This window comes from Phalacrocorax carbo, chromosome 9 (genome assembly GCF_963921805.1).
Source record: "Phalacrocorax carbo chromosome 9, bPhaCar2.1, whole genome shotgun sequence".
NCBI classification, from domain to species: domain Eukaryota; kingdom Metazoa; phylum Chordata; class Aves; order Suliformes; family Phalacrocoracidae; genus Phalacrocorax; species Phalacrocorax carbo.
The window spans coordinates 38,415,483-38,439,904 of record NC_087521.1 but is presented as its reverse complement, the minus strand read 5'-3'; the positions used below and the strand labels follow the sequence as shown (position 1 = coordinate 38,439,904).

The window sequence follows — 24,422 nt, the reverse complement described above, 5'->3', positions numbered from 1 at the left end:
CCTGGGAGACCTCAGCGTGAGCCCATCCATTGCTGTATGCAACAGTTTGGTTTCGCCTTACTAGAAAGAAATAAGTAATTTTGCAATACTCAGATTTGGCCTTGGGGGAAAGAGAGGTTGGGTGTATGAAACATGTGGAAAGAAGGTTTTCTGGAGGGTGGGCCGGTTAAATTATTACCCTGTAACAGGGCAGAAAGCTGGAGGAACTGGCCGGGCGCTGTCAGTCACCGCAGGCGGTGGAGAGGACAGCGGGGCAGGAGGGAGCCAGGCCCGTCCCGTGGGCACACTGGGAGGGATGGAGACGTCCTCCCCAGGGGCAGGCGGGGGATTTCTGTCTGCTTTCTGAGTGTCCACACAACCACGTGCAGGACAGGCCCCAAGAGCTCCAGGTGGAGCCTCCACAAGGCGGGGAAGGCTCCGTGCTAGAAACGCCCCGGGTACCACAACACTGAGATCATCTGCACTGGGCGAGAGCAGCAGATGCTCCGGGCAGGTGCGGCCGCCAAGCGGCGCAGCCAAGGCGCGAGCCGAGCCCTCGCCAGCTTCCTCCTTCACTCACGTCTGTCCCGCTCCTGTATCTCTGGCTGCTTCTGCTTGTAAGAGCATCCCATACGCTAATAAAACCTGTCAGTATAGCTGGCTGAGCGCGTCTCCACTTGCCCTTCCATCAAAACCACCTCCATTCACCACAAAATGTCTTGCTTTGTTTTGTGATGAACTTTTACCGAATCGGTGCTTATTTATCGATGAGAATCACTTACCTACCCAGATCCCAGATCCTGTTTGCGTTTCGCCTCAAACATGTATCAGCTTAATCAAGTTTTTCTGAGGAAGTTGTACAAAATCACCCTAATGTGGGCCCAGCTGTACTAACTTTTATCTAATAAATTACTGCCCTTTCACTTCCTTATAGAAACAAACAATACCCCGATTCCATTTTGATATTTATGCTCATATAAAGAAAAAAAAATCACAAGGCGTCACGTATGCTGTTGTCCCCATCGGGGCAGGATTAAACGCTAGCAATCTATTAGCTCTCACAAAAACATACTTTTAAAAGGTTTTACCGCAAGTCTGCACTACTTAGGCAAAGGCATTTGATGGAGCTTGTCTGCCAAAAACAAGTCTTTGCAGGGCTATGAGAAATGCCCCATTTCATATATGTTAAAGAGTGTCCCTGTGAGATAACTGGGGTGTTTCACAGGAGACAATCGCCGAACACTACAACAGATTTTTCTACTACTGCAATTTGACCGCGTCACACAGCTAAAGCAAAAACATGATCAAAAAGCTCTTTGAATCTAGCAAAAATTAGAGTTGTTATAAATATAGGCATAAGCAGCAGGGGGGCAACGTGTGCAGTCCGGAATTACATGGTGCATCCAAGAGCGCTGTGCTTTTTCATGATATGAGCTGTTGACAGCGATTAACAACCCTACTGAGATCCATCACACACACAAGAAGCTTTTCATGAGAGCTGCCCATGAACAGAAAGCTGTAGGGACTGAAACAACCACAGATCACTTTCTCTGTTAGGATGCAACTAGTTGCTCTTTTGATGGCTTTTGATGTGCAGAAAAATACTACAGCGGTAATTTAAATGCTTATTTGTGGCTCGATTTGCAAAGACGCCGTTCCCTTTGAAGAAGGGTGAGGAGCAGCGGGGCAGGTGGGTGGGCGCGGGCTGTGCCAGCAGCGGGAGGCTCAGCCGGGAAGCGCTCGCCAGGACCGGGACGGCAGCGGGGACCACAGGCGTGCTGGGACCCCCAGGCGTGCTGGGACCCCCCGGCGTGCTGGGACCCCCCGCAGCAGCAGGTGCATATCCTGCAACCTGCTGGAAGGGGTTGTCCACCCCACCAGCTTCCAGCATCTGCCCTCGACAGCGCCAGCACTTCTGCGCCGTGGTGTTATGGCCACGGTGCCTCCTCCTTCGCCAGGCAGGCACGCACTGGATGCGGCAGGTTTTGTTCCATTTAAGAGCTCTTAGATCATGAGTGCCACCTTTTAGAGGTAAAATGAAAGTGGGAAGATAAAGGTCTGAAGATATAAAAAAAGGTCATTCTATTAAAGGTGCTTTCAGAGAGTACAGGTCCCCTTGAAGGACTCGCAGGCTATAGGAAGAAACTCAGGATTGCCAGGACACCTAAAGAGGATGCCTGAACATTTTCCTTCTCTCCTGCTTCCCTTTTTCCTTCTTGCAATTTACTTTTCCCTCATTCTTTCTCCGCACGTGGTGCCACCCACTTTTCATCCTTCTAATCTCCAGTTTTCCTTTGTTCTGAAGCAAATAAATCTCCTTCGCATACTTATCACACAAAAATTGGTTGGGAAATGCCATGGGAAGCCTAGCGCAACTACGCACGTACAAGTGCGCGTGGACACACGGACGCGTGCGATGGACATCAGCAGGTATGACGGAGGAGCTGCCGCCCCACGGGCAGGGGGCCGGTTCCGCGGTGCTCGCCCAGCAGGGACGAGGAAAGCTGCGGGTTACACGCACCGGTGGCCAGAGGCATCCGCCACACCAGCGCTGCCCCGGGCTGCAGCGCTGTCGGCAGCCCTGTCCGAGCCTGGGGAGCGATGCCGGCAGCCGCACCGGCAGGAGCGTGTCCGGCCCGCGGTCACCCTCCGCTGCGGGGAAGGGGGAGGAGAGGCACTGGGACATCCCGCGCCGTGCCCCAGGCTGAGCCGCGGTGCACGCACCAGCCCCGCCCAGGTCACACCTTGCTAGACCAGACCTTTTCTGCCTGGCCCAGGCACTTGTCCTTCATCCCTTCCTCGTTTCATCATCACTCGTCACTTTTTGCCAGCAATAAAATAGCAGAACCGTAGGATCATTAAGGTTGGAAAAGACCTCTAGGATCATAAAACCCAACCCCCAGCCCAACACCCCCACGTCTTCTAAACCATGTCCTCAGGTGCCACGTTTACATGGTTTTTTGAACGTTTTTTGAAGCAGGACCAACTGGCACAGCCTCCCCTGCTGCCGTGGCGCTGCCGCCTGCTTTGCGCCCGCTGCGGACATGGGCAACACGCAGCACGCCAAGAAATACAGCGTCATGCTGGAAAACCACCGGCCACAGCTGGGAGCTGGTTTTTCGTAGGGTAGGAGAAAGCCTCGGCCCATCATCCTGCATGAAAGAAATATTCCCATCGCCTTCCTCCCGAGAGAAACAAGGGCCAGGGCTGGCGTTAGCAGATCCCTTCTTCTGCCTTCTGAAAAAGACGCAAGGCAGCCGCGCTGGCGCTGCTCGTTTGTGAGGTGCCCGTACACACACCACGCACACACAGGTATTACATACAAGAACATTATACACACACATTTTCTTCCAGCAGACACTGTCTGAACAGCCAGCAGCTCTCAGTTCAGCCAATAAAGCACTTTCAACCCCCTGTACTACTTGGGCTTATGACACGTTGGGATCTGGCAGTCAAAATTTTACCTTGCGTTGTTAAAAAACACTTAATTTCTAGCAAAGAACTGCTGGTAACAAACGGACAGGCTGGGCTAGTTTGCGGTGAGCTGTTCTCATCACATTGCAGCTTTGCCTCTGCTCTCTTCTGTCGCTCCAAGCTACACCCAGCTGAGTACACACAGGTTGGTGCTCCAAAATCACCAGGTTTAATCAAATGGAGGAATTCTAACCTAGCTGAGGGCATGGACAGGTTTAACCACTGTTTTATTTTCTTCCTTCTTTTTTTTGCTTTCCCAAGCTGCATCAGGGAAGAGCCAAGGACAGAAAGGAGAGAGAAGCTGCAGAGATAACAATTATTTCTTTTTGCTGATAAAACTTCTCCCATCGTTGCTGCAAAAGGCAAGGGGCCGGTGACACTCCTCGTTACTTCCAGACAACAACGCAGCATCCAGACAGCTTCATCTGGGTGCGGGGCAATGCTGGGAAAGGTATCGCCGTGCACGGGCAGCGCAGCGGCGTTCCCGAAACCGCGAGCTGGGTGCCATGCAGCTTGATCCCCTCGGGGGTGTTAGAGCCTCCCTCCTGGCACACGCGGAGCCTCGCTGTAGTGCCCACGCGGCGCCACAAAAGGCTTTCTCGGGCCCCGATGAAGAGCCTGCGCAGTGCAGGACCGTGATTTTTCGTACCTTGAAAGCGTACTTTCAGGACCAACTACACCCTTACCTTCATTTCACCCTGCTTCCCTGCCTCACGTGCCCGAGACTGCACGTGATGCTAAACCAGGAACGAAGCAGTCACTTCTTCAAAGCATTTACGGACATCCCAAAGGGTTTCCAGCACTGGGATGCTCTTCAGTGGTGTATAATATTCATAGGAAATAGTCGGGGGGGGGGTTATCAGCAAAAACCTGTGAGCCCTGTGGTTGTTTTCCAGCCCACCTGCCTGAGCTGTTGCATCCTCTGGAGCACTGATAAAGACGCTGAGAAATGCAAAGCCATCAGGGCACAGTTAGTCCTTCTGCTTTTGTCAGCTGAAGGTATTTGCTTCCCCGTGAGATAGAGGCGATGCAAAGGGAGCTGCAAGCTTGAGTATTTCTGAGGGAAAGGATCTCCAGATTCTGCATTATATATATTTTTCCTTTAAAATGTCTCAAAAAGGTCATGCTAATGATGTTTGCTATTGAGTAATAAATGTTAACACTTCTCCTCTCGCTGGATAGTGCTGAAGACTGGAGAAGTGTCTGTTTGTGTTCCAGTTAGGGAAAGGGCACTAAATCAAGCGAGGTGCGACATGTGCTATTTAAGAACAGTGACATTTACTGTTACTTTACTGTGAGATGCAAATATTTTTTTTTTCCTAATGACTATTTTCTGAAACCTGTGATAAGAAAATGCAGTTTCATGCTTTGACAGCCGCCTTTTTTGTCTTTAATAAACCCCCAAGCCACAAGCACCCCTACCCCTCACTCGCCGTCCCCGGCACCGATGCTTAGTCAGAGGCAGGTGGCTTCAGAACAGTTAATGGAAGCAAAAAGCCCCACGAAAAAGACTAAACTATTAGTAAAGTACTTAAGTTTTTTTTTTTCTTAATGCAGGTAAGATTGCAAGGAGGGACAATTAAACTAAACCCCATAACTCCTTGGATTCAGGCCCCTGGATCGTTAACACCCAGCGTTAACGAGAGCGTGCCGGCCTGGGAGGGGAAGGGCGGGTGCCGAGCTCGGGGTGCCGGCTCCTTAAGCAGCAAGCCACTGCTGCTGGGGCAGCAGCACCCAGCCGCCATGGGGCAGGTGCATCCTTAACCTATTTACTGTCAAATTACGCTAAGCTGTGTGGTGTTTGTCCATTGGAGATACTTCAAGCTGGAAACGGGGACTGGCATTATGTGAAGAGGTAAATTAAGTCGCCTTCTCTGCTGATGCTGGGTTTTTCACTGGGGGTGCCAGGCAGGGCACCACTGCCCCCCAGACCTGGGGAAAGCCGGGGCCAGCCTGGGCGGGGATGAAGGGAGCAAATCCTGGGTCTCGTTAGACGCTTTGTTACTAACTACAGGTGGCAATAAACTTCTAAACAAGGAAAATATTCCTGGTTGAGCACATTTCCCGGGAAACCACAAGCTTTGCCTCCCAGGCCGTGCTTCAGGAGCACTAACCGTGCTGCAGACGGGGTACCGCAGGCGGGCACCCACCGCTGCCCTCTGCAATATGCTGAAGCCATTTCATTAATGCTAATGTGCTGTATCACGCTTGCTAAGCCTGGCTGCACAACGTCCAGCTTTATCCCAGGAAAAGGTCACACTCAGACGAGTTCTACCTGACAACACAAAGGAGCTGCAACTCGTCTTTTTGCTGCAAAAGCCCTGGTATTGTGGTGCCCGGGGAGTGGCTGGATCACCTGAAGGCAAGCGGAGATGAAGCTCTGCTGGAGGTGACTGCTTCCCACAGGGGAGAAGGCATGAAAAGGAAGATAGAAAAGGTAGCCTGTTGAAAAATGATGACGAAGAGAGTAATCTCAGGATGCATTCAAGTGATCTCGGAGGACCGGAGGAAAATGCAATTAGGAGATGGCAGTTTCTTAAAGGAGGGATATTGATGGCATAAACACACGCTCCTCCAGCACGAAGGAAGGACAGGGTAGCACCTGCCTGAACCACGGGTGATTCACAGGCACGAGGTGGAACCAGTTCCTGCTTTCTCTGTGCTTCGACTGGTGCTAAGGGCAGGCACTGAAGAAAATGGCATGAGCATACAGGGGAAAATCAGGAGAGCCAAGGCACTTGGAGGTAAACCCACCCAGGGCAATCGGACTACCGAGGAAGCGTTCTGTGAACGGACCTACGGAAGCAAGAGAGCAAACAGAAAGGTGGCAAATAAACAGGGAGAAAAGCTTATGGCAAATAACATTGAAAAGCCACTGTTCAATAATTTTTGTTACCGTTTCCTTCACTCTTCAGTAACAGGACAATTGCAATCAGCCGCGTAACGCGATTAGTGTCATTGACTCAAGGGTAATAGCTCAGAAAAGAGCAGGGTGGAAAAGTTAATGTTTTCAGAGGAGCTGAGCCTGCCGATATTTTCTTGAAGTTCTTTGAGGATTGGAGCAATTTCAGAACTGCCTGCTGCTAGCGCTGGGGAGTTTTGGAGGAAGAATGAGACTGGGAGACTTACCAAGGGCAAACTGTCGCGTATCTTCCACTTCCTATGCAAAGCCTCTCGCGTAGCTTCTGTTGCCAGGAGCAAATAATCAAACCACGTTTTGCAAATCCCCAGAAGATTCTGAGAGATAAGTAACAAGAATGATTTTGTCCAGAACGGTTCACGGCAACCCCACTGTTCCCCTCTCCCCGACGGTGGATGCCGTGCCCCTGGGGACGGGGGAACTGGCTGGGGATGGAGGGGAGCAGCAGGTCTCACAGAACTGAGTTTAATGAGTCGGTTAATGCTCCCTCCCATGGCAAGAAAAGCTGAGAAACACGCTCTTGATAAGCCACGTAAAAGCTGGATGGGTTACAGTCACCCAGAAAGCAGATCAGAAAGGCTCAGCAGCAGGAACGGGAAGACTGAGCTGGTGGGGTCCTGTGGGGGTTCCCACAGCCTGGTGTGACTCATCAGCAAAGGCCTGGCTGATGAGAGGCGGAATATGTTTATCCCATTTGCAGGTGACTCCTAACTGGAAAGGGACGTGGGCATGCTAGGAAACAAGATTAGACTTCAAGGCGGTTCTACCATATTAGAGAATTTAAATGAAAATCAGGATGAAATCCAATAAGCAATAATCCTGCCCAGGTGAAGAAGTAGCTAGGTAGAGGTTTACAGAGAAAGGTCTTGGGGCTACGTGCAATTACAAGCTGAGACAACAGCGTCATTCCGGTACGCACAAGGCAAACAGCGGTGGGGGGCACAACCAACAGCAAGCCCTGTAAGATGCACGATTTCTTTTCTTACACCACGTTTCTAAAGAAGATGTTGTTCAAATGAGAACCACAGATGAACGGACACACAAAAAAACCTGAAAGGCCAAATGAAGTGGCGTTATCGAATCAGAGAGAGAGAACAGAGGGGAACCAAGCCGATCGTCTTCACATACATAATAAACTCCGGGAAGAAAACCCAAGCACAGGCTGCCCAGAGGGGGTTTGGAGTCATTGAAACCCACCCGGACGCGATCCTGGGCCGCCTGCTCGAGGGGGCCCTGCTGGAGCAGGGGCTGGGCGAGGTGACCTCCAGGGCTGCCTCCCCCCTCCGTGGTTCTGCAAAGCAAACTGACCCTGGGGTCAGCCGTAAGTGAGACAAAGGATACCAGAAAACACTGCAGCAAGGTAAACCTAGGCTAAATGCTACGACAAAGCCATATAAGAAACGGAAGACTGAAGCACTGAAATAGATTTTTTGGAGAACTTATGGAAGTTCCTTTAACTTTTTCTCCCCCCAAGAACAAGTAAGAAAAGCACCTGTCAGAAAAAGAGAGATGCAGTTTTTCAGGCCTTTTGTTGGGCAAATGGACCAGATGATCTGCGAGAACTCAGCCTTATTTTCTTAGATTAGATTTTAGAGCTCCTTGGGTTCAAGAAGTAATAATGCAACTCAAGCAGGCAAAGGGTGAGAAACAGGCAGAGAAGATGGGCAGAAAAATAAATGAACAAATAACCAGTCTGAAATCTCCTGCCATTTAATGTCACATTCTTAGCTAACGCTCTCTAGCAGAGATGTGCTGTAATATACCAACAAAGGAAGAGAAATACATTTACAGCCTGACAATGAAATTCATGGCAGGGAAGAGGGGCTGGAAGGCACGTATGTTCCATAACCATCTACTGAGCTTTCCCAAACCAGCTAGCAATGAAACAGCACATGCAAAAAAGAAAAGACCACGCTAAAGAAAAATCTCCAGAGACCCCTGATTTGGCAATGTCACGTACTTCACGTTAACAGCAGTTAGTTCAATCACAAAACGCAGCAATTCTTTACAGGAAAGAATACCTGTTTCATTAAACCCCCCCAGCTGAGGTTCCTTGCTGGGATACAGCTGCAGTGCTGCTGTATTTCCTAGTTGTTCACAGGCTGGTGCTCAGCTCCCAGGGCTGCAGCCGGTGCTGTGGCTCCACATATAGGTGATGTGCAGACTCACCCCTCCCCACTAACAATTAGCACCTTCGAAATTAAATCAATGCCAGGTGGTAAAACTTATTACTGTGTGCCGAGATAAGGAAGGGAGGTTTCACTGTCAGCTCTGTTACTGCCCTGGCAACTGTTTTGAGACTTGGGTTCATTTGCCCTATACACAAACCCCCAGCCAACCTGCAGCCATCAATAAAACACCAGGGATTTGGAACAACCCATTATATGTTGCAATGGAAACGGTTCCAAAAAAATCTGATCTCAAAAACAATTAAACCCAACCCTATCTTCCTTTTTTGTCCTCAGAAGTTTATCAGTTTCTCCATACCGTTATTTATAAAAACAGCTTTACTTCTCTACATGACAGGAAACTTGAGAATATGGTATCTGTAAAATATTTTGGTTTTTGTAACAGAAAGCTATTAGCAGGCCAAGAACGGCAATATTAACAACTTGCGGGATTAAAAGCAGATCTAGATGAAAAAATGCTTAATTAAATGCTTCTTTGACAGAAAATCTGCTTTTCCCGCATGCAGGAGTTTTAATAGGAAGGTAGATCTTTCCACAGCATTATTTCTTCCCTGGGGGAAAGCTCTGTAAATTGTCATGGGTTTGATTTTGGGGTGCTTTACTGCTGCTTCTGCCCAGGTGCGGTCTGGGCTGGGTACTCGGGGTGTCCTTTCGCTGCCTCCTCCTGCAGGGGCACCGGGGTAGGTGTGTGCATACCTGGGATGGCACGGGATGGGACGGGACAGGGTGGGATGGGACAGGATGGGGGAGGATGGGGCAGGGGTAGGTTGAGATGGGATGGGACGGGATGGGGATGGGATGAGATGGAACGGGATGGGATGAGATGGGATGGGACAGGGATAGGATGAGATGAGATGGGACAGGATGGGGATGGGATGAGATGGAACGGGATGGGATAGGGATAGGATGAGATGGGACGGGATGGGGATGGGATGGGACAGGGATAGGATGAGATGGGATGGGACAGGGATAGGATGAGATGGGACAGGATGGGGATGGGATGGGACAGGGATAGGATGAGATGGGATGGGATGGGATGGGATGGGATGGGGTAGGATGGGACAGGGATAGGATGGGGATGGGATGAGATGGAACGGGATGGGATGAGATGGGATGGGACAGGTATAGGATGAGATGAGATGGGTCAGGATGGGGATGGGATGGGACAGGGATAGGATGAGATGGGATAGGACAGGGATAGGATGAGATGGGACGGGATGCAGTAGGATGGGACAGGGATAGGATGAGATGGGATGGGACAGGGATAGGATGAGATGGGATGGGGTAGGATGGGGATGGGATGAGATGGGATGGGATGGTAGCCACAGCTCTGCCTGGTGTGCTACGACTGCAGGATGTGCGCAACGATGGAGAACATCCCCAGGGCACTGCCGGGGGTGACACCACCAGGGCAGCCCAGGGGCTAACACAGAACACTCAGATATTTGGGAGCTCTGCCAGAACTTTCCAGCCCATGAAAAGTTTCACTCACTTTGCCATGTTGCACTTGGCCTCAGCTGGGGTTTTCTCTCCCAGCCTCAAATCTCCTGCAGTACCAACCTGGCTGGATTGAACTGGCTGTAGCTAAAAAGCTGTGTTACCTTCTCATGTGCAGCAAGGGCCTTTTGCGAGCACTGATTTTTCATGTTCAGGGGAACCATGATGGCAGGGCGCAGAGATTAAGCCCCCTGTGCTCCTTCCCCAGCATGTGCCCGTTGGCTATCGCACAAGTGATAAACGGGTGACTTAGTTACAGGAAGAATAGTTGCAGAAATAAACCGTCCCTAGTCTATCATCCCACCCTGAACAGATGTACCCTATACATTAAACATAGGATAATATATGGACAGAGAGTAATTTCACAACCGTAATTCAATCAGAGGAACGTTGTAACGTAATAAATTGGATGAATGATGGCCCTCTGCATAATATATTTCATTACTTCTGTCTGCTTTACAACATATGAATACCTGTTTAATGGTTTCGTGGAACTTAAATTATGCTGTCAAACAGAACGACGGCACACGTGTGAAACACGGCCTTCCCGAGCCGCCCGTGCTCCTGGGCGCAGCCCGCTGTGATGCTCTGGGGCAGAGCCAAAGGCTGCGCGCCAGCCAGGTCGCTCTCCAGCTGCCGCAAAGGGCCTCGGTCCCCTCGGCTCTTCTTAAAGGGTCTCCTGCCCCACTGCCCCCCGGCCTGGTGCCCTCACGCACCTCTCTCGGGGTCACCCGGGGCACCCAGCCCTGCTTCTCTTCAGCTGCCTCGACGTGCAAGCTGACCAACCCCAGTATTTGCGTGCAGCTTGCCCTGCTACAGTTCCGTTTTGCAACACTAGTTTTTTCCAAAAATTTAATTATTTTCCTCTTCTGGTCCCTCCATCTTTTCTCAGATTGTATTTTACTCATATTTTCTTTTCTATTTGTTTCCCTCCTTGTGGCTTCCCTTATTCTGCACGACTCTACGGAATTATTCTGGAACTGCTGATCTGAGATACACGTGAGTACAGTTTAAAAACCATAAATCTCCCCCTTGCTGCATGTCACTACATCGTCAGAATACGCAAAATGCTTGCAGGGCAGAAGTTAGAGATTCCTGTTGCAACCCTGTCGCAAGTCTTGAAAATATTTTTCTTTTTAATATTTTCAGCTGATAAATTCTGAGGATTTTCATTCCTGGAAGGAAGCTGATATCCAGGCTCACTAGCATTCACAGTCTGGACCTGAGAGAGAAGGTCAGGAGTCTTTTAAATAACCATTCTTTCCATTTGAAAATGAGAATTCATTGAATCAAAAGTGTTAGTGAGTACGGATTATTTCAGCAAAGTGTTGTTTGTTTGTTTGTTTGTTTGTTTTTAATGGAAAAAGTGCTCTAAAGTTTGAAATTACCATTTTGACCCTATAAGAGCAAAAGTTCCATGTTCATTAGTTTGGAAGGCAAGCGTAAGGACAGAGTCACAGTGACCTACTTCTGATGCCACTGTGAGAGCTGATATTCGCACTCCAGGCTCTCCACAGTAAGCCTTGCAAATCTGTGCCCTGTCCAGACGTGTGGTTTTCTATAATTGCAATTTTGTGTCCATTCCACTGTGATGCACCAACTAAAGCCACAGGAAAACGGGGGTTTGCATCAGCAGAAAATTCTTGTATTTTGTATTCACTTGCATGCCAGCCCAAGAGACCAAAGCATAAGAAAACAAACTTTTTGCAATGCCAAAAGTTCAAGGAAATATTATCTGGAAGCATCAAAATGTCTGGGGGGGGGTGGTTCCGGCTGGAAGCGCGGGGGCAGGCTGCGGTGGCCGCGGTCAGCTGCTGCCCCTGCCACCGAAATGCAGGCGCTCAGGGCACAGGGCTCCTCGTGCCGTCACCAGAAATGAAAAGGGAACGTTTTCCTAACAAACAGACGCACTATCACCAGCGAGGATCACGGCGAGCCCCTAAGAAGGGCTTGGGCTCAGAAATGCACGCTCTAAAACCGATGGCGTGGAAATAGCCCAGTCAGCAAGCAAAGGGGATGCTTAGCTCATCCCATCTCATGGCTTAATATCCCTTAATTCACCAGGGGGAGGAAAACGGACGGAACGAGGGGAGAAGCGTCCCCTCCACGATGGGCGCTGCCTCCTCCCTGGATTTCCAGGACAGCTTTGGGTTCCTCTTGCCCTGATCCCAGGCGCCCGCCCGGACGCCCGGGGGGACCTACCCTGCATCCTGCCGCTGGATTTGGTGGAGGATCAAATCTCAAGCGTGGGCGAGAGCGGGCCCCCACCTCCTCCCCTCCCCTCTATACCTGCCCCTTCCACCGCTGGCTTTCAGAGCTGTGTTTCACCAACCCTTCACCTGGTTAAAACTTCAGCTGGTTTAACCTTCCTGGCAGGTTTCCCATCTGCCAGAGTGAGATTAGCCACAGCCCGAGGAGCCTCCCTCTGCTCACGCTGGAGACTCCTCGGCTGTTTTAATGAAAAGCTATCACTTACTTCTGTTGGGTGGGTTCCTTTTGGGTATTTTTTTTTTGCAGGTTAGTGACCTCAATCAGCTCACAGCAGGCTCCAACAAGCACCGGAGCCGGCAGGAGCTGAACAGCAAGAGTGCGTGGTTAAAAGGTGGGGGAGAAAGGGAAAAGGGAAACCTCTTCTTTCAGGGGTGGCAAGTAACCAGGTTACCTCGAACACCTGTAAAACCGTGCCCTGAGCCGGCGGCGGCTGTGCCTGACATCCCTGATGTGCGGCGGGGGCAAAGCAGGCAGCTGGAAGTGTTGGGCAGGCAGGTGCTGGCCGGCATCGCCAGGCTTCAGGGGCTCGGGCCACCCGCTGTTCCCCTGGAGGGGATCCAGCCAGGAGCAGAGCACTGGGTTTTCTGCTGAGCTAATTTTTCCTTTTGCCTTTTGTGTGTTTGTTTTCTTTCATCTTCAGAAAAGGAGGGCTGGGTCTCCTCAAGCCAGCTTCTGTCCAACTCAAAGAGCTTTTCGTCTCCTAAAAGACAAATAAAGCAGCAGAGAAATAATGCCATTTGAATTACTTTTATTTACGAAAGCCTTCGCTTTAAAGGGAAAGTGAATGAGAAATCACACTTGAGATTGTTTTGAACTTTCTCCATCTTCCAAAAACGCTTTAAAAGGTAGTGGTGGTTCCTGGGGGGGTAGGAAGGAAACCTGCGTTTCTGCTCCTCTACCTCAAACTTTCTTCAAGCATCGGAAGTCGGGTGGTGACGGCATCACGTCAGCATTGCCGATGGAAGGAGGAGAGGAGATAAGCTGACAAAAAAGCCATGCTTCTGCAAGGAAGGGAGCGTGTTTTGGGCAAACTGCCACTGCTGTAGACGTGCCGACAGGCGGTTTCCAGCTGCGGAGAGCCGGGAGCCAGGCTGCCCGCCGTGCTGAAGGGGAGAGGAAGGAAAACTTCCTGGCTTTACAGGGCAAGAGCAATGAATGAAATGAATCATTAAAGGGAGAGCTCGGGTCTCTGTGCTACAGCCATAGCAACAGGGCTGTTAAAGGGAAAAGCTGAAGACAGTAACGCACTTACAGTCAGTCAGGAGATCTTCCCACCTGGTTATCTCCCTGGGGTTTGCAGACCGGGTTCCTTGCATTCCAGTTTTCCTGTATGATTAATACTACAGGGGTGGGGAGAGGAAAGGGGACAGGACAGGGGATTTGGTGGATACAAAGTTCTCTGAATTTCTACTGGTTTGGAAAAGCTATTAAATATAGCTTTTTGGTAAAATGTATTTAGATGAAAACAAACATCAGTGGCTTTTCTCAAACTACCAATAAAATCCAGCCAACAGTGAAAATATCTACATATTCTAGTCCTATTTCACTTCAGCTGAACAGTTTTATATCTTCTTTTAACACTTTCTGATGACTCTTGTATGTGACCCTGGGCTGGGAACCTGCAGCATCCCCAAAGAGATCTAACGGTGACCCCACATTGTCAGATCGCAGCCAGCTCTCTTTTCAAGAAATGTGAATATGTGGGATCTGATCAGTAATTGCAGGTGGGTGTCAGCTGGGCTGGGATGTCCCGGGTTTTTATTTCTTTAACCCCACTAGTCAGTTTACCAAGAGCAAGCTTAGGAATTTAAGAAGGGCAGGGAACTGCTGGAGCAAGGCCAGCGCAGAGCTGCCAAGGGGATCAGGGGCTGGAGCATCTCCCTTGGGAGGAAAGGCTGAGAGACCTGGGTCTGTTCAGCCTGGAGAAGAGAAGGCTGAGGGGGGATCTCATCAGTGCTTATAAATACCTGAAGGGCGGGTGTCAGGGGGATGGGGCCGGGCTCTTTTCAGCGGTGCCCAACGCCAGGCCAAGGGGCCACGGGCACAAGCTGGAACACGGGAAGTTCCCCCTGAACATGAGGACAAACCCCTTCCCTGTGCGGGTGCCAGAGCAGGGGCACAGGCTGCCCAGGGAGGCTGTGGGGTCCCTTCCCTGGGGACATTCACCCCCCGCCTGGACGCGGCCCTGTGCCCCTGCTCTGGGGGTGCCTGCTCACGCAGGGGTGGGACGGGGTGAGCTCCAGAGGGCCCTTCCAGCCCCCACCAGTCTGGGATTCTATAATTGCCACAGAGAAACCATCATTTCCAGTAGAAAAAATCATGTTGGACAAAATGATCTCTGGGCTGAGGACTGTCCCCAAACATGAGGGCTTTCACAGCATGTATTAGTGCCGAAAGGGCAGCTGGTTGGAAAACTGTAGTTAACGGCGGGACCATGGACGTCCTACACGTGCTGGGCTGCAGCAGATGCCAGAGACTACGTCAAACCTCGACCCTTCCCGAGACGTGTCCTCATTGCTCCTCTCGGCAGACACACGCCCACAGGCAGCTGCCCAGGGCTGCTCCCGAGCTCAGGGGGTCCATCAGGACCCCTGGGAGGTTCATCCCCCTCCCCGACACGATTCCCCAGGTGCCCCAGGGGAGCGCAGCACCCAATGTGCCGGGACCTGCATCCCTAACAAACTGCGCACCCGCACCTTCCTTCCTTCCCATCTCGTCAGGCTGTGGAAAAGGCAGCTTCACCGCTCTAATTTATATTTCCTTAATTTGCAGAGTTATTTTTCCCCACTAGCAGTGAGCAGAGCTAGGAAAAGGAAATCTGCTTCCAACAGCCTCCGTTTGGATAAAAGCCTTTCTTGTTTTCCCTCCCTTGTTCCGCAGTATCACCCCCCCAGCCGTACCCCACCCCCCCCATGCTAACCAGGTTATATTCACACACTGGGACTTGGCGTAATTTGCCTTAGCTTAAATGGAAGAGCTGCATTTAGCACCATATTTTCAATCAATTCACATGAAAGTCAGAGACCAGACAAGAGTGAAGGAGAAATTAACTGTAGAATAGGGGCTTTTTAATCTGCAGAGGTTGAGTACAAAGCAGGAGAAGGGCATGCTGAAATCCTTTTACAAAGGAATGACAGTGTTTGCTCTGTTCTTCCAAGCCCTCTGTGGTAAACTCTAAAAGTAGCACACCAGCAAAAGGGAGAGAGATTAATGGCTATTGTTTCTTACAAATGGGTAATCAGGAAGGAAATAACTCAGGCCTAGTAGCTAAATTTAATTTAAGGATATACAAATCTATGCTTAATGATGCACTGGCAAATATATTGCATGATTAAATAAGAGATCCGATGTCAGGAAAGAAATCTTTACTGACTCAAGCAATAGAAAAGGCACTGGTGGAGGAAGAAATCTGTCCTTGTGTGGTTTTGCTACAGCGCCAGGTGCGTGGTGCGGAGACCCTCAGCGACGAGCCCCCCGGTCTTGGGCTGTGCCGGGCAGAGGGCAGGGCGCTGCAGCCCTGAGACCCGTGCATGTCCTCCGGTCTAAGGGTTTGCCTCTCTAACTCACACCTCTGAGGGAAAAGATGGATTCAGACTCAGAGGACATTGATAAATACATTGGCTCAAGCTTGCCGCCGAAACCTGGAGGAAAAGCCATTAAAAAATATCCGGCACGCGGATGAGAGCGAGTGTCTGCCCCGGCAGCCAGCCTGTGCCTAAAACACGGCCGTGCCGGGGGGGGTGGCAAAGGGGAACCGTCCGTGCCTCTGGGAGGAAACCTCAGCAGCACAACAGCATCCCGTGCCTGTGCAAGCCCCCGCAGCGCCTGCCCCGCAGGGAGTGGGATACCACACGGGTGGCCGGGGTCCCTGACCCCCCTCCCAGCAAGAGAGGGACTGGCATTCCCGGCACTGGCTCTCATGAGCCCACTCGCATCTCGGGAAGGAGTACCACGGAGCAGATTTGGGTGCTTTCAACGAATAACAGACCTTTTCAGTGCAAACATCTACCTAATAATTCTTTAAACCACTCCCCGCCCTGGCCTGAGCGCTGTGCTGGAAGAAGGAGAGCTGCTTGTTTCAGTGAGTGGAGGGAAAGGCTGTTTTCAAAGCACTGAAGTGTGCTGGGGGAGGAAGCGCCTCGCAGGACCCATGCGGATATCTGAGTATTTTGACCGATCTGTGTAAAAAGGAGAAAACAGCTCGTTGAAACCAGCAGGAGCCAGGGCGAGGGACGGTGTGTTTGGGGAGGTAACTGGTATTAGCAGAGCTGCAGGGGCAAATTCAGCACATCCTTTGTTCGAGCTTTTCCCGGTGCTGTTAGTACACCAGCTCTGCGAACACTGAACTCCCCGGCAGGCGAGGAGAGGAATTCCTGCCCTCTCCTGAGCGCCCGCAGACAGGCACAGGGCTGCGGGTGCTCAGGCTGCCCGGCGCAGCCCAGGCGGGTGCTGAGGCGGGATGTGGATGCTGGTCCCAGCGCTCGGATTTAGCATCCACGCGGGAGCAAACAGGCGACGTGCTGACAGCTGCTTTCCCTTGAACACAGCTCTCTGATGGGCGCCTTGATGTGTAACATTTGATCTCATCACTGCACCAAGCCCATCAGCCCATCCAGCTCTTTGATCATTCGCTTTATTAATTTCTGTCTTCCTACCATCCAAGGTCTTCACGCTGACAGAGGGATCCTTTGGAAGGAAAGAAGAAAAATGCTTTGTGCCTCATCACTGGGGTTGCACTTTGCAGTTCCCAACCCACCAGCATCCTTGTGGTGTGGCTGGTGGTGCCTCCCGCCGCCAGCTCACAGCCGTGCGAGCGGCGCGTGCGGGGCGGCGCGGTTTAAGGCACTGGCCTCGACGCGTGCCCGTTCGGCCACCGAGCACCAGGGTCAGCCGTATGGAGGAGTTTCTGCTAATGCAACAGGCGCTGGGCGCTGCTGCTCTTACCGGCGCTGCAGCGGGACTTGGGAGCGCGGCCTCCGGCGAGCTCTGAGCCGTGCCTATCGGCGAGACGCTCCCCAACGTGCAGCTCACGTGAAGTAAATGAAGCACAAAAGCGGAAGGGATCAAGAACAGGCTGCAGATGTTGGGGTGGGCACAACGCTGTCCCACTGCCTGCTCTGAGCACCAGCACCACCAGAGAGATGAGTTTTGCCTGACAGCGTCTCCTCGCCAGTATTCCAGTCCGCCAAGCTAGTGATGCTCTGCCAGGCCTTCGGCACCCAGCGGTGAGACCAGGGCACGGCTTGGCCCGGAACAGCAGCCTGAGGCTCGACTAATAGCACAGACCATCCAGGCTACAGAGAAGACATAAAACTGGTGCTAATTCCCCTTCCTTTTATTTTTTCCTTGCATGCTGTTAAATTACAGAAGTTTTTCAGTGGCTCCTTGTGCAGCTTGCTGCAGGCACCCAGCGACAGAAGGGCTTTGTTCACATGCCGGGTATTGTCCTGAAGAAAATGGTGGGGCCATTCTCGCTGCAAGTTTGTACAAGTGCTGTGATCATGAGATTCATGGGGTGAAGTTCAAAGCCAGAGGAGGAACTGTGTCTGTGTAATGTGCTTCTGAAGCCAAAAGGACAAAATGCAATATCAAGGGAGTAGTTAAAATGAACGAGCTTTGATCTAAGACATAAAAAGAGCAGAAAAAGCCTTTTTTTCCCTTAAAAAAAAAAAAAAAAGATTAAATATTAGCTATTGGTAAATCTAAACTGTGAATTTTCCCATTCAAGTCACTCCACAAAGGCCAATAGTTGTCCCGGCACTGCACAGTTCCTCTGGTTTGTTCAAAAGACTACCCCAAAACGCATCTGAAGACACCTGAAAGATGTAGAAGACCGTCCAGGAGGCTGCAGCCATCCCAAGACATCCCCACCCTTGCCTCTCCCTGCCTTCCTGGGCTGAGGCTCGCGGCCGCCGCCCGCGTCGCTGCTGCCGCTGTTTGCGGTATGTGTCGCACCTCGATTAAGACCCACTTAACAGATGTCAAGATTCTCAAGGGATTTGTGTTTAAAAGTATAATCCACTGTGCCTGACTGAAGCGCAATTACCCCTTACTTCTGTGTGCACAACAGGGTAACTTTGCCTTCTGGTGGGAGATTTTCGCCCGTACAAGGGAGCACTGGGAGACCAAGGGCACTGACCAGACCTCTGCATGGTCCGCAGCCCCTGCGTATAGGGTGAGACCCACCTGCACCGGGGGAGGTGGGGCAGAGCGGGTGACCCTCCAGCCCCTCCGCCTTCAGCAGCGGGCAGGAAGGACCCCGGAATAACAGCAGTTTTCCATGTGATGAAGAGCAGTAAGGACCACAGCGAGAGCCCGCATCGCCCGGAGCATGTGCAGGCTGATTTAAAAATGGGATAATAGTCCTCTCTGCCTACTAGCTCGTTGCCCAGGAAAACAGGCAGCCCTGAGATTGGTCTGTATAGATTACGAGGTTATTTTTAAGACTCCTGATTTTTTTCCCCAATGAAACACAGCAATAGAATAAAGGTTTCAGAAGAGAAAAAGGGAAAAAAAAAAAAAAACAAAAAAAAAACCCAAACGAAATAAAAAGCATGTTTTCATGCAGGGACTGAACAACCAGTTAGACCTTCTGAATCAGTTCTGAGCTGTGTCCTCTCAGCGAATCAGCCTACAAGTGATAGAAATGTGTCGCTTATTCTCCCAGGCTTACAGGTGCGCTTAAATAAAACACAGCAGAGATCAAAAGCAGTCATTTAACGAGCTTTCAGGAGGCCGCGTATTAGCCAAGAATTCCATGTTCTACCCTTCCCGTTGACACCACGCGGCCGCAGCAGGCGACGCAGCAGCAGCCGTGCCGTGCGGGAGGGTTTCGCTGAGCTTGGCACCGGAGAGGCTGGTTTACGCGCTTGCATGCGTACGCGCAGCGAGTCCCGCACGCTCTCCCGCATTTGCAAAGCTCTGCGGGACGCCTGCGGGCAGCAGGGACGGGCCCGGCGGCCGGGGCAGGCAGCGCTGCCTCGCCTCCGAGCTGCTCGTTGCAAATGGTGATGTTTCCTGATGACTCAGTTCTGGGAAGATGCCATTTTTGTTTCCTCGCTCAATGCCTGGGTTAGGTGGATCGAAGAAATACTCCTTTTCTGGGAGTCCCACTGCTCTGGCAGAGCGGGGGCAGGGGGTGGCACAGGGGGCACGAGGCACCGAGGCCAGCACATGCCAGGGCTGTGTCTCTACCGCATCGGTCCTCCCTGTAAGTATTGCTGTCTTGGAAGTCTTTCTCATGTATTCCTGGGCCCAGTTTAATCACACCTCTATAGGCACACAAAGTCCTTCGCCGTCGTGGCCAGAATCCATCCTTTCCCCTTCACGCCGAAGGATGCCAGCGGACTGCAGGGCCCTGGTACCCGCCGGCACACGGGGCACGCTTTAAGACCACAAACCTGATCAGGTCTTATTCAAATCCCCGGCAGAACATTTTCTCTGCACAGCAGCGGCGAGCGGTAAGTAACGGCAGCCCTCAGAACCCACCCTGCCGGGAGCGGCGAGGGGACCGGTGCGCTGCAGACGCCGCGCAGCCCTTAGCCCAGCCGGCTGCCCGGTGCTCTACGCGGCACTTCCCACCTGACCTGAATCCAGCATCGCTCCGTCCTGATTTCTCAGCCACCGACAGGGGCTTCAGAGCTTTGCACAGCTCAGATGAATACACGGCCCTATTTAGGTAGTGGGTTTTATGGCACAGGCAAGTTCAACGGAAGCTTATGGGGATGTTTATCACATAAGGGCTGGACACGGGGCAAACGCAGCCGTAGCGCATCAGGGCATGCGCGATGCAGGAGAGCCACGGGCACAGAGCAGCACGCAGGCAGCAAGGAGACGAGGAAAAGCTGCAGCGCAAGTATTTAATCATAAATATTTCAAAGCGTGAAATTTCAAAAATCTGCCGAAGTAGGTCGGTGTCTTAGGCTGGCAGATGATTTGGGGGCTGCACGAGGCGTGCTGCATGCGCGCTCCTCTCTGACACGCCACTGTGCTGATTTCTGCAGGCTTCCTCAGACATTTATGCAAAGGAATCCGTGAGCACCTCCTTTCCCCGGGGACGTCTCCGTGATGCATCACAGCCGGATGGCAGCCGAGGGCTTGTTATGTGAGCTGAGACCTCAGATCACAGAGGTGCTGGACGTGCTTCTAAGAGCTGGTTTCGGAAAAGGATTCATCCTCATCCTCATAAAACCTGATGCTTAATGGCGTAGGGACCTTTATTAGGGCTTGCACGTAAGTCTCCAGGTGTTTGCATTTCTGTTTGCTCCTGGGCAAACCCCAGATCAGCTGCATCCCACAGCAGTGAGCGTTTTGGCAGGATCCCAGTGCCTGCCTCCCGCAGGGACAGCCTCCAAGCGCTCCGGACACAGCGCCGGGCCAGCCTGCTGCCCTCCTTCTCAGAGCCTCTCCCCATGGCGGCTGTTTCTGCCTCCAGCCTCTTCTGCCCCACCACTGAGCTAAATTATCCTTCCAGTGGTGAGCCCCAGCTGGCAGCTGGGAGCAGGGGAGCAAAGCGAAGCGAGCAAGGAGCCGCAGGCACAGACTCGGAGACACGGCTGCCCACACGCAATGGGGTCCTGAACAGGCCGGCAGATGCACGGATCTTGAGAAAAATTATTTGGCATCGGTTATTCTAGCACCCTTTCAGTACCTGCCGGCACGCTCCTGCTTGGCACCCCAAGGCTTTGCCTCCCATCTGCAGAGCCTTACCCCTGGCACGAGCCTTCCTCACCTCCTCTCCCCTCTTGTTATCAGTCCCCTGCAAAGGGGGGTAAAATGGTCATATCACCTGAATCTATGCTCTCTTTTTCTTACAGCTTGTGCTGGAACAGCTGGTGTCCCAGGCCTGGGCATTCCAGCCACAACGCGAGCGCCCGGCGCATCTCCAGGTCCCCGTGCCGCCCGCTCCTGCTGCCGATAGCAAGCAACCAACCAGCCTCGTCAGTGCGGGGCACCCCCCTGCCTTACCCATCCTCCACCATCTTACAGAGATAATGCTTCTCTTTTAGCTGCAATTCTTCCCCTGGACATTTCCAAGCAGAATAGTGATTTCCTGAGCTGGGGTGCCATCTATGTCACCAAGCCGTGCTGCAGCTGGCGGCAGGGCTAGGGGACCAACACAAGCGCTGCCTGTACCAGCTGCCGCTGTAGTCTTATATTTTGCAGTTCAAAGGGACTGAGGTGGCTGAGGCTCATCACCCCCAGCCCCGCAACCCCGACCCCGTCCAGCGCAGCAGTTTGTACGAGCCTCGGCCCCGGCGCCTACAGACGCAATGCCCGTCGCTGCCGGGAGCCTGCGGGTTTCCTGACGTGATCCCCTTGGGAATCCACCCGCTCTTCTCGGCACAGGGGCACTGAGGTTTCGTGAAGATAAACACGCCGAAGGTGGTGAGCCGCAGAGAAAGCGAGGGTAAGCAGCGTGTATAAACATGACGGCGAGTACAGAAGCCTGCGTCTACTCTGGACGCAAAAGCTGATCATCAGCAAAAGCTGATGACCAATACATAAGATTAACTATCATGATTAACTATTAAAAGTGCAGTCGATGAGGGCTGCGATGTAATTACACAAATCCAGAATATCAGTTTTCTAATGCTTTGGAGAAAAAATGAAGTGGAACGTCTTTCAGACTGCAGAAGTGTCGCAGCAATGTTGGCTTTTAAGTGAAAATACTCCCTAGCAGGCACAAATTAACTTTTTCAAAACATGACCTTCTTCCCCAAAAGATAAAAAAGAATCCTGTTTTTCATTATTCTTGTCTGTGTTAAGTACCCCCCCCCCCCCCCCAAATTGATAAAGTAATAGCTATTGGCAGTCATACTAGAGTTATTTAGAATGCTTTTGTCAAGGGACTTGAATAAAGGCCATGGCACAGGGCTCGGAATTAGGCAGAAAATGTCAAAAGGCTGGCCTTGAGCCCATTAAACTTTATTTTTGTAGAGCTGACTTTCAGCTTTTCATAATAAAGTGTTCCCTTGGAGTTCTTAACTTTTCTGACAGTTCCTGAGAAAAACTCAAACAAACTACACAGAAGTATTTCACCTGTTGCTGTATTCTTAGGTGAATGCTGACCAGTACACTGAGACTGGTTTTTACATAAAAATAACTGAGCCTAGGAAAAAGACAGAAGCACCCTGGGAAAGCTGTATTTTCAGTAACCCTATAAGTAATTTAATAAATTAATAATGTTGCACACGCAAGGAGCACCCCTGACTCGATGTGAATTGATAATGTATAAGCAATGTTCCTGTACAGGAGCGTGTTCCGCCGACTGCCCAAACTTAAGTGTAAACAGTCTTTTGCTTCCATCAGCTGCTGCGTTTTCAAATTCGCTAGCAAGAGATTTTGGGGTGCCGTTTGGTTTTTTTTGAAGGAAACTATATTTCTCTACTCAGCGCTGGCCAGGCCACCCCTGGAGCGCTGTGTGCAGGTCTGGTCCCCGCTGTACAAACAGGATGTGGCCAGGCTGGAAGGGGTCCAGAGAAGGGCCACCAGGATGGTCAGAGGACTGGGAAGCTGCTATATGAGGACAGGCTGGGAGAGCTGGGTTTGTTCAGCCTTGAGAAAAGGAGGCTCAGAGAGGATCTCATCCCCATGTACCAGCACTTAGGGGGCAGCTACAGAGCAGATGGAGACTCCCTTTTTACACCCATGGAGAGGACAAGGGGGATGGACACAAGTTGCTCTTGGGGAGATTCCGACTGGACACGAGAGGGAAATTTTTCACAGTGAGGACAGTCACCGCTGGAATAATCTCCCCAGGGAAGGGGTTGGCTCGGCCACGTTGGGCACCTTCAAGAGTTGGCTGGACAGGGTGCTGGGCCGTCTTGTCTAGGCTGGGCTCTTCCCAGAAAGGTTGGACTAGATGATCCCTGAGGTCCCTCCCAGCCTGGGATTCTGTGACTCTGTGATTCCGTGATATTTAAACTTCAGATTCCAGCCACCCCAAGGCCCTTCCCTTCCCTGCTGTGCCTGGTGCTCTACAACCCCTTTCCCCATATACCCTTCCTCACACCACCAGTGCTGCGGGGCCAGCAACAGCCGAAGCCAAAGGCCACACAAAAGGCTGTGTTCTAAAAAGAAGAGAACATGCCCTACAAAGTCACAGTCCATAACCTAACGATACTGCCAGCAAAACTCAGCCTCCCCTGTTAACGCTGCCAACCAGCTTTGCCTTATGAAAAGAACCTTACAACCCCCTTAAAGACAAAGGTGTTATTCAGAATGGTTGGAACCATTTCGGTTACGGAAAAAAACAGTAAATAAACTTGGAGATACACACGATCTGGTCACATCACATGCATTTTGTGATAGATGGTAATAATAACACTTCTCCAATTTCAGCTGTAATATTAATCTAACCAGGCAAAGCTCCTTTAGATAACCTACAGGGCAACCTTTCCTAAAGTAATTAAAATAGTAAAGCCATTAGCTATTCATTTTACTCTGCAAAATACCCATCCTATAATTAGTTAATGTTCCCAGTTGAATATTATGAAACTGATTAGTTTTCACCTTTCTGCAGATTCACCTTTGCTATCAGAGCAAACTACCGCACCCTTCAATAACCCCCGGTGCCAGCTGTGAGGATCTGGTTCTCCGATGTCAGCATATGGCACGGAATGAGCAGACCTCCACCAACGGATAACAAGGTATTTAAAAGAAGGGCAGACGCGGTGCTTGAGGATATGGTTTAGTGTTGGGCTTGGCAGTGACAGGTTAGCGGTTGGACTCGATGATCTTAAGGGTCTTTTCCAACCTTAATGATTCTGTGATTCTATGAAAATAAAGTCTTGCTTTTTGTGCAAACTGGTCTCTTACTTTCTGCTCAAGCTCGTTGACACAATCAAGGTACCACCACACTGACTGTTGGCTGGGAAGTGCTGCCGTTAATTCGTGCTGGGGGCTGAAGTGTCCTGGCTCCGCCCGGGTGTTCCTGCAGGAGCGTGGCACCCGTGGGTGCTACAAGAGGGCCACCATGCCCGTCCTCTGCACCAGCTGCACGTGGCAAACCAAAGGCTGGACCCCAGCTCGTCAGACACGGCCTGTCCTCTCCACCTGCGCCCATGACCACCCTGACTACCGCTTTAGGA

The 24,422-nt window shown here is 51.4% G+C and overlaps 1 long non-coding RNA gene across 3 annotated transcripts in view; it reads right to left on the bottom strand.

The window, feature by feature from the left end:
• The window catches only part of LOC135314959 (uncharacterized), a 56,900-nt gene that overhangs the window by 16,986 nt on the left and 15,492 nt on the right, over window positions 1-24,422 (bottom strand). The window contains exon 1 of one of the 3 annotated variants that reach the window (XR_010374374.1): window positions 12,722-13,026. The exons of the other annotated variants lie outside the window; for them this stretch is intronic. This is a non-coding gene — a long non-coding RNA (uncharacterized LOC135314959). Of the gene's footprint in view, window positions 1-12,721; window positions 13,027-24,422 lie in introns of those variants that run through there. 3 annotated transcript variants of the gene reach the window in all.